Raw genomic sequence first — 14,803 nt, 5'->3', positions numbered from 1 at the left:
AGAAGAATTTGTTTCCTTTATTTTTGTTTCATCTCTGACTTTCTTTTATTTTTTTTTGTTTTTCTTATCTTTTTTTATCATTTCTGTCTTTCTCTTTCCATTTGACTTTTTTTATTTTCTTTCCCCCCTCTCCTACCCCTTCCCTGTTTAATTGTCAGAGAACCGGTATCAGAGAGAGAATACAAAAGTACCGTACGTACAAAGGAAACCGGAAAGCGGACGGTACAAAGTAGTAGCAGTCGACGGATACGTTATTTTCGGATAAAATTCTTTTCCCTTGTCTGTCTTTCTGTCTTACACTACTGCAGGCCATTTTAATGTTCTATTATTTTTCTTTTTTTCTTAACACTTAATATATAGGAATTACGATTATTATATTATATGTATATTATTAATTATTTCTAAAGGGAAAGGGTTGTCATGAACAGAAATATATCATTGCTGTAAGCTGAGGATAAATATAATTGCAACTATCTATCGATTGAGAAATACGAAGATTCGATTGAAAACTTTTCAAATTTGTTTTATTCTTAACATTATTAATCATTTCAAAGAGAGCACGTTTTATCATGAAAAAAGAAAAAAAAAGAAAAGAAGAAAAATATTTTCTCATCGATGTAAACTCAGGACGAATATAATCGCGAGTATTCGTCGATTAAGAAATTCGTATATTTTAATTTTAATAAATTTTCAATTTATTTTCATTATTGTATTATACGTTATAGAAACTTTTGAAAAAGGTAAAAAGTTTTATTATTAAAAAACCCCCAAAAACAGGGTACGGAATAATATCTTTCAGTTCTTACGATTCATGATTGAATGTAATTTACATGTGTGTATTTCTATAGAATGAAAAATTATAAGATGACGGTAACTTTTGAAATTGTTTATTGTTATTATCGAGTGGGCCGACTGTTTTGGAGGGTAAGTAGTATCAACAACCGGTGAGATTTGCTAAAGTTACAATGAATGCCTCGAAGCGCACCCTAGAGACAAGTAATAGAGAAGCTTAAAGCTTTCCAAGAGAATAAAGTCTCGCGTACCCTCTCATCTTCCTTGTCAACTCTCGTCTACAGTTTATCTGTTACAAGTGTTTTGAACATACCCGTGTATAACGTAAACGGGCAACAAAGGAATTGAAAAAGTATAATATACTATGTCTGCTCTCGTCATTCATTTTATTTCAACGAAATTTTACTTTTCCCTGCCAATTTTTTCCTTTTCTTTTTTTGTGTGTGTGTTTTTTTTTTCTATTACGTTTACATAAGTATATGTTTTATATAACGTGTATGGTGTGAGAGCGCCCACCAACGTAGAAAAATTTCAAACGCCTCCTGTGAAACTTAATAAGGCACGACCAGTTATACCTCAAGCAGGTTGCTTGGTTATAAGACCTCTGGTATTTAATATTTATTGGATCTTCCAGTTCACATATATATATATACATACGCATACATATACATGATCGAGCGATATGAGGACCGGTAGTCAAAGAAGAACATCGCGAAGCCTTTATCAAGGAGCAATCTTTTCAATATCGAGAAGTCAAAGGTAGAGACCGATTGAAAACGATTCTCGATCCTATCGTTGATCGTTCAACGATTTTATGATTTTTCCTTTTCTCTTCTGATCTTTTTTTCTTTTATTCTCTTTCTATGTATATATATGTATATATTTTTTTTCTATTTTTATTTCTATAAACGTAGTACTCTATATAGGCGTGATACTAAACGATTCGTTGTTTTTATACGTTTAAATTTTGTGTTATTTTTTTTTTATAAGTACACATTTCTATCCTCCATTTCATTTTCAACAACCAACCACTAATTAAATGCACATTATTTTTTATATTTTAAATTTTCGATATTTACGTAGTAAATTGGACGTAACATTAGAGGTATTAATGATTCGTTAATTTTCCTTGATTCACATTACTCTACTTTCATCGTACATTTAATCACCCTTTTTCCCCTTATTCCCACTTCTCTCTCCAATTATACGTACGTTATGTTTTTTCTTTTTTTTTTTTATTTAAATTTCAATAAACCCAGGTAAATTGGGCAAGCAACGCTGGACTATTCGTTAATTTTTTTTTCATCGTTCAAGTTTACATTTAGAGAGTTTCTACATATTCCATCTGCTTTAGTTTCATTTCTATCAACCACACCCGTCCAACACTTAATTACACTCAATTAGGTGCACATTTATATCGAATAAACATTTTCATGAACGTCTTTCATTACTCGGGCCGAAGAGAAGGCACCCCCTTCTTCCCCCTCATTCAGCCCCCACCCCAATCCCCCTCGCATCACGCGGTGTCGTCTTCCATAGATTTGAAATTTACTAAAACTTTCGCCGTTTCTAGTTGAAGACATTAAAGTGAAGTTTCCTCTGCCACTTCATATTAATTGCCCGTGAGCTTAGACGTCGCGCAACACCTGCGTCCGTACCGCTCGTGAAAAGTGTCTACAACGAAGACGGGTTTCAGTCGGTTAATATGAGAAGAAGAAGAAGAAGAAGCAGAAGAAGAAGAATAAGAAGAAGAAGAAGAAGAAGAGGAGGAGAAAGAGAAAGAGAAAGAAAGAGAGATAGATAGAAAGAGAGATAGATAGAGCGAGAGAGAGAGAGAGAGAACGTACGAAAAGCATTTCTCGGTGTAACATTAATGAGTTCGGTTAATTATACCGAGGACTGTGCAATTTTATTGCGAGAAGATGGCACGAGCCTGCCTGTTAAATTATTCATGCCGTCCGACCATGGTGGTTAAAGCTCGTGAAATTTGTCTTTCTACTATACATCTTATACATTTATGTATAGGTATGTGTATATATATAGATATGTGTGTTTGTGTAATAAAAAGAAAACTTTTCGAATGGTAGAATTAATTTTACAGTCTAATAATCCATCACAGCGTTCACTCGTTCGATTAATGTTGAATTTTACCGGATATCATCCCCGAATGAGATACTTTTTTTTCTTTCTTTCTACTCTTTTTCTTTTTTTTCTTCCCCGTCAATTTTAACGTTTTCCCATCAACGACTACTCGTGTGTATATATGTGTAGATAGATACGTAGAATCGTACCAACTGTAAATCGTTTATCTGGGGATGATCGATCTTTCGTTACTCGTAATCGGTCATATCGGTTTTATTTGTCGAGTTTATCTTCTTTCTCTCATTTACACACACATACACATACATGCGTATTATTTTTCTTTCTCATTCCATTATTTTCTTTAACGTTGTCGACTCACTTGCACACCTAGCGCGATGTCAGTCGTCTTAAAAAAGGGGAAAGTAAAATAATAAAAAAGAAAATAAAAATAGAAAGAAAAAAGAAAAGAATAAATTATGAGCGACGGTACGTTAGCCTCGCTGCGTCAAGGGTAGAAAAAAAAATAAAACCGGTTAAAAAAAAGTCGAATTCGCGAGATGTGCAAATTTATTCTAATGTTAAGCCCTTGGCTTTGTTTATCCTTTAACACTAACGAGAGCCATCACTTTTAAGCTGTTTCTTTTATGTAAAATTGACGTTCAAAGTAGATGCTGCACTTTGTTTCGTAAAAGACTCTATTACCTACGGCCTCGATTTTTCTACGGGTTATTTTTCTTTTTATTTCTTTTTTTTTTTTCACGGGGAAATTCGTTAAAGTTTATATAGTTTTTTCTTCCTCCTTTTTATCTTTTTTTCTTTTTTCTTTTTTAGGAGGATTTTTTTATTTTTACAAATTTTGTCTTACCGTTGGATTTTTTACCTCGCGGAATTATTCGCATACATTTTAATATTTAATTTGAAAATGATCCGGCACAATTTTACGGTTCATATCTGTCTGGCGACAAAGAAAAAAAAGAAAAAGAAAGAAAATCTTTTCTTTCTTTTTTTTTATGTTCCAAGTACGAGAAGTAGCGTTTTAAATTTTTATTAGTATAATAAATTCGTGCGTTACAGTTTGGAAGATGTATCTACGTAAACGCATAACAACAACTTTAAACTAACGAGCTTCATACGAATTTTGTTGTAATATTAAATAAAACTTACAACTTTTCTGTGTGTGTGCACAATAATCTGTTATGCTTATAATATGTAGAGCTTGTTAATAGAAAATAATATATCTTTAAATAAAAAAAATTATGATAAGAGAGAAATTTCGAGAGAGGAATAGAGAGAGAGAGAAGAATATATAGGATGTGGGTCGTAGGAACAGTAAATATAATTAAAAGCCCTTCGGGACTATTTAAATTATATTAATAATTAGAATAATACAATAGGAATAATAATAATAATATTAATTACTATTATAACAATGATTAGAATGACGATGATTGTAATAACGATGATTGTTAAAAGATTATTACATATGGAAGAAAATAGAATGGAACGTAACCTTTCACAAAAATCATTGGCTTCTTTGTTAACCGTAAATGACTCGATATTTTCTTTTGAAATGAAAACAAACGAAGATAAAGAAAAAGAAAAAGAAAAGAAAAGAAAAGAGTAAGGGAGAAAGAATCATCGAGTCCATTCGGTCGAATGTAATTTCGATCAGTTGGTACGGATCAACACGCGATTCTCACGAATCACGATAGTTCTTCAATTCAGTGAAACGTATGCGCAAGAGAAATCGATAAATTTCAGGCAGATAATATTCAGAAAACTAGAGCGTGTTTGTGATCGCCCATCGCCCCCTGTGTCTTCTACTTTCTGCATGCAACACACTCGGTTATATACCAAGCCGTATTTGAAAGCTCTCCCGTTTGAATCGAGACATTTGTAAAGAATGCAAGAGAGAGAGAGAGAGTTTCGCCTCGTACGAAACTTTCCGTACTTTTTTGCATGAGATGTAAAGCTAAATGAAAAATATTGATTTTCCGTGGAGAGAAAATTTGCGTTTTCGGTATCTTTTCGAATCTCTGAGAATGCTGCGCTTCTCGAAACGACAGCACACCGTTTTACATTTACCAGCCACTTTGAAATATCTTCTTCGGTTTCCAAGGGGGTCTTTTCTTCTTTCTTTTTTTTTTTTTTGTTTTTCTTCCTTCTCCTTTCAGATTTCAAGAATTGCACAATATTTACGGATAGTTTCTTCGCTAGAATTGTCAGTGAACAAAAATGTATATATTTCGTTTATGTATTTCACTGTCTAATGTCTCTTTTTGTAAAAGTTTTAACGTTTTTCTCGACCTATTATGGAAATTTGTTTTTCTTATCTTTTTATATTTAACGGTAACAAAAAACAACAGACTATTACTATCACGATTATTTATCATCAAAATGTATTCCTTATGTCTGATTAAAATATACCATTACTACTGGCAAGATGGCTTAAGCATTAATGCATCTGTCTGACTAAAAGCAGTACATTACTACTGTGATAGCTTGCAGCATAAACGCATTCGTCTGACTAAAAACGTAGCATTATTACTTCAATAATTAAATCTTATATGTATATGTCTGATTAAAAACGTAGTATTACTACTGTGATCGTTTAATCTTATATACGTGTATGTCTGAGTAAAAACGTAGCATTACTACTGAGATTATTTAATCATATATGTATTTGTCTAATTGAAAATATACTATTACAATTTCAGATGTTGGATTATATACATTTATATAATTTCTCTCTCTCTCTTTCATTTTCATTAATACATTTACATTTCCTTTGATTTTTATTAAAGACGTATTGAGAAATATTGACTTATTAAAATTTTCTTAAAAAAAACTGAGTTTTATTTTTTGAAACGATTAGTAAAATATCGAGAAAGAAAAAATGAGAAAGAGTTGTCTTCTATGGCATCGAACAATATCTTGATTTATGTTCTTAGGACGTTGTATCCCGTCCCATAATGATGTTCCCGCAGCGTTACGATCACAATTTCACCAACCATTATCCTTCGTACGTAATATATCCCTCAAGGTATACCGCTTTATTAAGGACGAAATGTGAAAACGCATTCCCGTGCGTTACGAATTCGTGACTTCACTTATTGCCTTCATTTTGATCATATTATCACCTATTTTTTTTTCTCTCTTCATCTTCATTTATCGTCTCATAGACACGTTCTCGTAAAAAGTTTTAATGATTTCAATGTTTTTTATTTGTAGGTGTCAAATAATTTACAAATGATATATTGAAAAGTAATTTGTAATTATTTTCTAAATTATTTTTTTATAATTAAAATTGGATTGTTTATTATTATTCGTGGGAGTCCCATAGAAAGCACGATTGATATGCTATCGGTAAAAAAAAAGAAACAATTCAAATAACTTGCAAAAGTAATTCGTTATTATTTCCTTTTTTTTCTTTCTCTTCGAATGATTTTGATTAATTAAAATTTATCATGGAAATATGATATAGACAAATTTTCTGATCTTCGTCGTTTTTTTTATTTTCAGGTAACCGTCCACTCACGGCTCTTTCAAACGACCTCACAGCAACACGGCTTAAGGTAAGAGATTTTTTTTCTCACGTAGCTAATTTCATAAGGCTCTTATACGCAGGAGAAACTTATACGCAGGGGAAGAAGTGTCGAAGTAAACTAACATGAAACTTGGCTTTACGAGCAAACTGCTGGTCTCTTCGTATTACAGTCTTCTAGTACGTAGCATGTCTCATAGTTACCTGTAACTTTTCTTCTCTATAGTATATATATATATTCTTTCGAACAACTAATGAAAAAATGTGTTCCCTTTTAAACTATCGCACTACTTCTTCTTCTTCTATTCTATTTTTTGTCTTCCCGTTCTAAACATTCTTTTAGGAACAAATCTAGAAGGGACGTGAAATTTATAGACTTGTTATTTTTTGTTATACTAAGAAATACGTTTAACAAAAATTAAATAATAATATTTAAAATAAAACTTTTGAAAATATACATTACAGTATTTAGCATATTTATCATACTCGAATTAGGAAAGAAAAAATTAACGATCAAAGCTATATTCTGCAAAATATTGTTTATTAAAAAAGGAATAAAATCTCTTATATTCGACCTGTTGTGTTGTTCACAGGTATTTGTTTTTTTTTTTTAATTCGAACGAACGAACGAGCACACTGGCAAAATATATTACCCGGATAATCGTTCGATTCGCTAGAGAACGATTATTTCGATCGTTATTCGCATAAAATTCATATTCTCGGAGACACCTACGGGTAGTTTCGTAATACAATCGTATCGGATATACCAACACCGAACAAGCTAATTTTACAAACGCGTATTACATTTTTAATGTAGTGGAATTTTTCTACAATCATTTGAGATAGGAAAGAAAGATAAATAGAGAAAGAGAAAGAGAAAGAAAAATCGCAATGAGTAAAGGAAATTGCTCGAACAAATTGAAAAACGGTGCCTCCGCCATTAGGCCAAACGAGCAAGCCACGATTTTTACGAGCAGACAGAATTATACTTTCAAAGTGCCTCGCGAGCTTGCAGCGGGCCCGTGCAAGGCTACAAATTCCGATTCTTTTCTACCGCGAAAGCTCGTGGAAAAAAAGAAGAAAAAGAAAAAAAAACACAGATAACCTATCTTCTTCCCAAGGCAGACCACCAACACTCTTTAACTTTACTGATCTAATTGTCGTAGAACTTTTCTGTGGGTTTCGATTGGGATTTCGTCGACGCGTCGAATGCTTCGAGTTTGTAGGATTAAGTTCTCAATGAAATTTTTTTCCTTTTTTTTTCCCCTCTTCTTCTTCTTCTTCTTCTTCTCATATACTTTTTCAGATGTAGAAGTTCGCGCGCGTAAGCGTTTGATCCCACAGAAAAAAAAAAAGAAACTGTTTTAGAGTTGGTCGAAACATTTTTATTCGTTAACAACGTATATAGTCACGATTATATTTTATATATTTAAGAAAATGATTCATGTATGCTTTTTATCGGTGATAAGTAGAAATTGTTTGGGCTAATGATTTAATCGAAGTTATGTTGTTTATGAAATATTAATTGTAATAAATACAATTTGTTATTTTCTTTAATATAAAAGAACGGATAAAACGTTTATTTATTAAGAAAATTAATGATTGAGAATTTTTCGATAATTTTCAAAAGTTAAGAAAACTATGATCTAATTTTAAATTTATTTTTTGTTTGCAATTGATCTGGCTAACTATAAATATGAAGGATACAAACGTTTCGGCACACGTCTCGAATAATTGTTTCTGGTATTTGGAAATTCGATGATCATTAAATGGATTCTAATGGATTACCATCGGATTTTATGTTTATCATTGTCATTATCAAAACTACAATCGATTGTTGTTATTATTGTTTCAATCGGAACTCTCTCATCGAACTTATCGATCGATTGTACGAAACCATATAACATGTTACCAATTATGATTCATAAATATCTACTTATAGGAATGATTATCCTAGTAACAATCTAATATCTATTATCAGTGTCCAAGGAATGAAAAGTTTAAACTTTTAATCAGTTAAAGATATCGTATATTACGATATCCACAGTAATTTCATGTCCAACCCTTAGAGAATCGTAGTTTGAAATTTATATTTTTCTTGGGATTAACACATGTTGGAAATTCAAAGCATTTGCTCATTCATACTAATCATCGTATTTAGTATTCCTCTCTCTCTTTCTCTCTCTCTCTCTCTCTGTATCAATCTTTTTCTCTATCCAGTAGAAAATGTTCTATGCGTTTTGGATGTTACGTTGGTTAGGCCGTAAGGTTGGTAAATTTAAGCAGAGACTAGAGTAACTGCAGTTTCAACTTTAATGGAACTCGTCAGGTAGGTCCGACAAGTTTTCCACCATAGAAGAGAAATGAAGAGAAGATGATGATGGTAGTAGTAGTAGTAGCAGTAGTAGTAGTAGTAGTAGTAGTAGTAATAGATGCATCGGTGACGGTGATGGTGGTGGTGGTGGTAGTAAAAGTGTTATACAGGGTGGCCCGACAACGGCCTATTTTCCGTATTTTCACTCTCGTCCTCGTCCAGCTCGTCGCTTTTGTTGCTCCCTTTTCATCGCCCCAGTCGTGGATTCAGGTCAGCTCCGGTCGTTGCTTTTACAGCAGCACCAGCACCAACACCAGCACCAGTACCAGTACCAGCACCAGAATCAGCAAAGCAGCAGCAGTAGCGGCGGCAAGGCAGTACTGACTCCTCCCACTTCTCACCCTCTTTTCACCCACCACCCACCCATCCACCGTCTCCTTCTTTACCAACTCGAACTCGAGTTCCAACATCGTAACCCTTCGTATTAACTATTCGTACACATAGAGCATCCTAGGCTTGGCTGGCCAGTTTGGTTATCGAAAATTACCGGAAACGTGCTACTTCGTATCGGTTAATTGTCATTGACGAGTTATCGATAAGTTATCGATCTTTCTTGTCAATTTTTTTTACTTTGTCTACTTTTTACTTTCATGTTTTAATATTTCTTTTTCATTTTTTTTGAAACTTCATTCAAGTCTCTTCATTTTATTCTTTTTTCTCTAATCGATTATGTCTTTATTATTTATCGTGATTTATATTTTATATATAGGTTATCAATATTTTATCGTCATTTTATTCGGGTACTTTTACGTTAATACCTCTTATGTTATATTTTTATACGCTTTCTTTTCTCTTTCTCTCTCTTTTTGTTATTATTATGTTTTATTTATTTATTGCTTATTGTTCTGAATTATATTACATTTCGATAATCATTTCTTTTTTTCTTTTTTTTTTTTATTAAAAACGTTATTATTATTATTCCGTTTTGTTAATAAATCTCTTTCTCCCTGTCTCTCTTATATTATTATTTCATTATAACTTCGTATAATATTATTTCATTCAAATATATATCCGATTCATTATTCGCACACGTATTAATCGCCAGATTATACGAATTTTCCTATATAAACGTACAGAGAATTTCGTGTAACTGAATGAAAAGAGAGAAAGAGAAAGAGAGAGAGAGAGAGAGAGAGAGAGAGATGAAAGGACGATTAAGAGATCGATTCGACGTTTAAAGTCCAAGAGATTTAAACCCGGTCAGCCATTTGACGATTTAAAAGATCGAGGACTTACTGGCTAGCCGTAAGAAAATCTCAAGCTTTTCCTGTGATTATAAACGCAACGAAGATTTCAAAGCTTTTACGTTAAACCAAAAGAAATGACGAAAAAAGAGAAAGAGAGAGAGAAAGAGAGAAAGAGAGAAGGAAAAGAAAATAGTATAGTAAAAGTAAACGTGAAAAAAAAAAGAAAAAAACTCACGACGAGAAGGATACGAGTCGATATTTCCTCCTTCCCCCCTTCCCCCTTCCCCTTTCCTCTCCATCCCTTCACCCCTCTCTCTCTCTCTTACTCTGTCTTTCTCTCTATATATATATCGTTTTTTTTTTTTTGAAGGGCAGAGAACCGAAACAGGAATATTTCGGAATCGGTGTGCGGATGTAACAACGGTTGGTGATTTTAGCGACATGCATCGAACGTTTCAAAGCGGAAACTAACGAGCCTCCTCTTTCGATGATCACTTCTCTTTTACAGTTTCATCGATCGCTTTTGGTTCTATATTCTTTTTTTTTTCTTCCCTGTACATTATCTCTCGATCATCTACCATATACATGCACACATATTTTTGACGGGGTTCGTATAAAACGCTTACAACTCTCTGTGTTTTTTCTGTTGATATTTTAATATCGATGAGTAGTACAAGAATATTCTATATAAATTTATTATACACCGATTTTGTTTCTCGTTAAATATTTTTTAAAGCAGCATCAATCATAAGCTTTGGCAATTGATTTATCGAGTACGTTGATTCGACGGATTTTCAAATATCATTTTGCTAATTAAATTTATGAAAATTGTAAATAAATATGATTATTACTTTTTAGTAATTTGCAATAACTTTGATTAATATAACGATACGATGTAATATTTTAATGTAGAAAATAAATAGAAATAGGATTTTGATATATGTTACTCGTTAGAATGGAATAGGTTTTAGGTAAAATAATAATCGCGCGCGCGCGTTGTCTGTAAATCTAGTGTATTGTTTCATTTTTATATGTATGTTCGTTTACTCTTGTTAATATTATGTTTTATAACATTTATGTTTATTGTTACAGTACGATATATTTATTGATTAATTATCTAAATAATTTACGTGCTGTTTGCAATGTTTATAAGATGATTATTTTATATTTCGTTTTTAAGTTCGTTAAATAAAATATGGTAAAAAAAGTAATATGGAAAAAAATTATAATATGTATATATATTATTATTATTATTATATATTATATTATATTATTAATCCTATTTTTTATTTCTTTCCTATTGTTCATTTAAAGATGATCGATGAAGAATAAAATATAATGAATCATAACGTAGATAATATTATTGTGAAACAAATAAATGTTATTTACGTGACATACTACGATCGTTGAAAGTTACATCGTAAGATTTATATTGTTCACGAAAGAGGTAATTAAACAGGATATATATAATTTACAAGTATGACACGTTCCATGTCGTTTGCAATTAAAACTAAGGTAGAAAATAATAAAATGTAGATCCATGCTTGAACTTTAAATGTTCCCTTTAAAGATGAGATTAAAGGAACGTCTTCTCGAGTTTGAACGAGCCCAACGATACTTTGCATGTTCGTAGAATATTCTGTCCACGGGCAACAGTTACGCGACGACGGGGAAAAGCGAAGGGATTTTAATGAAGTCTAATGAAAGAAGGCGTTGGTATTAGGTAGGTGTAGTAGGTTCGATATCGTTCTTATGAGAAACTGAGTCCTGCTAGTAGTGCCGATCGTAGTATTGCCCGACATTGAAATTTCCTTGTTGAGTTAGAGAAATTCCTGCAGGCTAAATTGGTTTAGACTCGAATGTTCTCGCAATCCCGTCGGAATACTATGATATATATATATATATATATACCTATGTATTGTAAGGAAAATACGTTTCTAATATAGATATGTAAGTGTATAAACACATACATATTCACACATGTACATATGGTAACTTTGCTAACTTCGTAACAAAGATTTAATAATGAATTTTACATTAGGATCATTTAGAATATGAATATATTTAACTGATCAATACTAATCATTCGAGTATGAGATTGCTTAACTGGAACAACATGTAGGTGTTAGATACAAAATTCGAGTGAGAGTTCTTCGAAGATAACTGGTAGGAGTCCACTTCTCTGTCATCGTCTCGAGGCACGTAATCGCGAAGTCAATTATCTAGCTCCTACCGAAACTCGACAATACACACACATACACACGCATACATATGGACGTGAACCGATCGATGAGGAATTTCGATTGATCTCGAGAGCTGGAGCATCATCAAGATTTTCAAGAACCCATCGTACGTGCATGCTAGGCCTCGTTTGTCCCCTCTATCTCTTCTCACTCTCTCTCTCTCACTCTCTCTCTCTCTCTCTCTCTCTCTCTCTCTTCTACTTTCCCACTTAAAGAGAATATCTCGTTGCATAGATTAGGGATGGCCAACGCGTCCATCGTGAAATTAAATTTTTTGCTCGATCATAGTCGAAACAGGAGACGATTTCTTATACATTTAATGCTGGAAAAAAAAAACAAAAATCAAATCTGTTACAAAATGAAATGATAACTCTGCAAATTGATTTAATCTTACGAGTCAGAAAACTTGTTTGAAGATTTTTAGATATCATTAAATGTAGGGAACATATCTATTCTGGTTTGGGATCTACGTACTTGTGTGAATTGACATTTTTATACTTAAAATTCACAAAGATCAAACAACCGATTTCCACATGGAAAATTCGTTATCATTAATTTTGTCTAAATACACATCAAATTATTAACGCTTGATTGGAGACACGCAGATGCAGATTTCCCACTAATTACATTATAATTAAAAAAAAAAGGACAAATAAAATTTAATATCTAAGAATCCACCCAGGAGACTTAGTAAAAAATTAAACCTAACCGAAATAAATGACAATAGTGACGCTATCTCACTGGAGAAACCGTCCACGTGCTATCTTTACTCACTAATATAAAAATTTATCAAATGTCTACGGACAAATTGTAAAGAAGTATGGAGTTAATAAAAAAAAAAAATCTAGGAATATATTTGAATTAATAAATGTTAATAAAATATCATGTTGGTTTAATAAATCCTTCTCTCTCCTATAGTCACCTTATTAGTACACAAGATACACGTTTGAATGTGTTATATGACAAAGTTTTATTAGATAAATTCCGATATATTTTTATGACAAAACAATCAATATAGCATATAGGATAAAATTGGTCACCTCTGGTGATAGATTATGAAAATCTCCTGATGCAAGAAATTCTCGTTTGATCTAATGAAGCAAGAAACATCTTGACTTAATTCTCCCGTCTACTTAGAATGAGTTTTCCTTAACGATGATAGACTGAACGAGTTTAACTGGCAGAATGAACAAGAGCGAGAGAGAGAGAGGGAGAGAAACATGCATACATATGCATACACACATAGATACATACACACAAACACACTAAGAGATAGATAGATGACAGATACGAGGTTTGGGCCAGTTTGAAGCAGGAGACAGCTTTATCTTTGCCGCAAAATCGAGCCGTTTGAGGGTCTCCATTTCGTTGGAGTCCCTCAGGCAAAGCCACATAATGACCAGTCGGTGTTACACGCGTTAGAACAACCAACATTAACGGCGACAGAACTAACCAGCTTTGAAACGTATTAACCCACATTCACCACTTCGTCTTTTACTATCCTAATTTTCTTTCATCTCCTTTAATAATTTCTCTTATACTTACGATATTTTTCTACGATTTATTATTCGACGATTTACAAATGATCGACGTTTACTTAACGCTTGACACTTTTACCGTAGAAATTCATGAGAACAGTTTAAAAAGTAGTCTCCTCTTGTCGTTGATGATTTATGATTCTACTATGCTCGGTGTAATATTCTTTTCATTTCCTATAAGAATATTTATTTCGTTTATTACGCGTCTACGCGTGTTGTAAAAAATAAAATAAAAAAAGAAATAGATTCTTAATTAGAACGAGACTTTCGTACGTACTATAAAATACGTCAGTTTTCATTATTATAAAACGGTATAGTTTATATAAACCGAGATTTTAAATGAATAATTATCATTTTTTTTTCTACTTATCTGTTTATAGTTCTATATAAGTAAATGAGAAAAAATAGAATTTATGAAGAATTATTATAATAATGTTCGTTGTAATAAAATTGAATACGTTTATGCTTTATCCCATGATTAATCATTTTTAATCCTAGGAATATAGATAATCCTTTATAAATCTTCAATTTACGGGAACAAATTTGTAAAAGTGCCTTATGATAGACAACACGTTGTACATGATTGTAATACGTGTTACCACCTATCGTACAAGGCTTGAAAAAGTTTCTTACCGATAGACAGCGGTCACGAGCAATATTAACGACGTAGTATAAAGTATTGCCTATCTCCAGGCGCAACGTTTAATCTTCATAAAAAATATTATTTACTATATAAATCTCTATAAGTTTATAGAATGTTTATACTATAAACTAAAGAAATATTATCGCGTAAATTCTACGGCATATTTGAATTTTTGATATAAAAATTCTAACGTCGAGTTATACTAACTTTTAAAGTAAAACGTCCAAAAGATGTTGTTAGTGTTAATGTTCTTGTTTTTTTTATTCGAAGATATCCTAAGTTACCCTTACCTATCCGAACTTATGCAAACTTACCTGAAGTTATCCGAACTTACTCGAATTTACCTGAACTTACCTAATTTCATTCTTCTTCTCTCTCTTTCCTCTTCTTTTATTTATAT

The 14,803-nt window shown here is 32.3% G+C and overlaps 1 protein-coding gene across 4 annotated transcripts in view; it reads left to right on the top strand.

The window, feature by feature from the left end:
• Positions 1-14,803, top strand: part of LOC122516896 (acetylcholine receptor subunit alpha-like) — a 91,710-nt gene that overhangs the window by 17,497 nt on the left and 59,410 nt on the right. For 3 of the 4 annotated variants that reach the window (XM_043635097.1, XM_043635099.1, XM_043635095.1), the window contains one exon: positions 6,397-6,449. The gene's annotated coding sequence lies outside the window, so the exon portion shown is untranslated. Of the gene's footprint in view, positions 1-2,609; positions 2,818-6,396; positions 6,450-14,803 lie in introns of those variants that run through there. The other variant, XM_043635096.1, reaches the window with a different exon arrangement.

This window comes from Polistes fuscatus, unplaced genomic scaffold, assembly GCF_010416935.1.
Source record: "Polistes fuscatus isolate 324 unplaced genomic scaffold, CU_Pfus_HIC Scaffold2, whole genome shotgun sequence".
Taxonomy (NCBI): Eukaryota; Metazoa; Arthropoda; class Insecta; order Hymenoptera; family Vespidae; genus Polistes; species Polistes fuscatus.
This window is presented reverse-complemented; position numbering and strand designations above follow the sequence as displayed.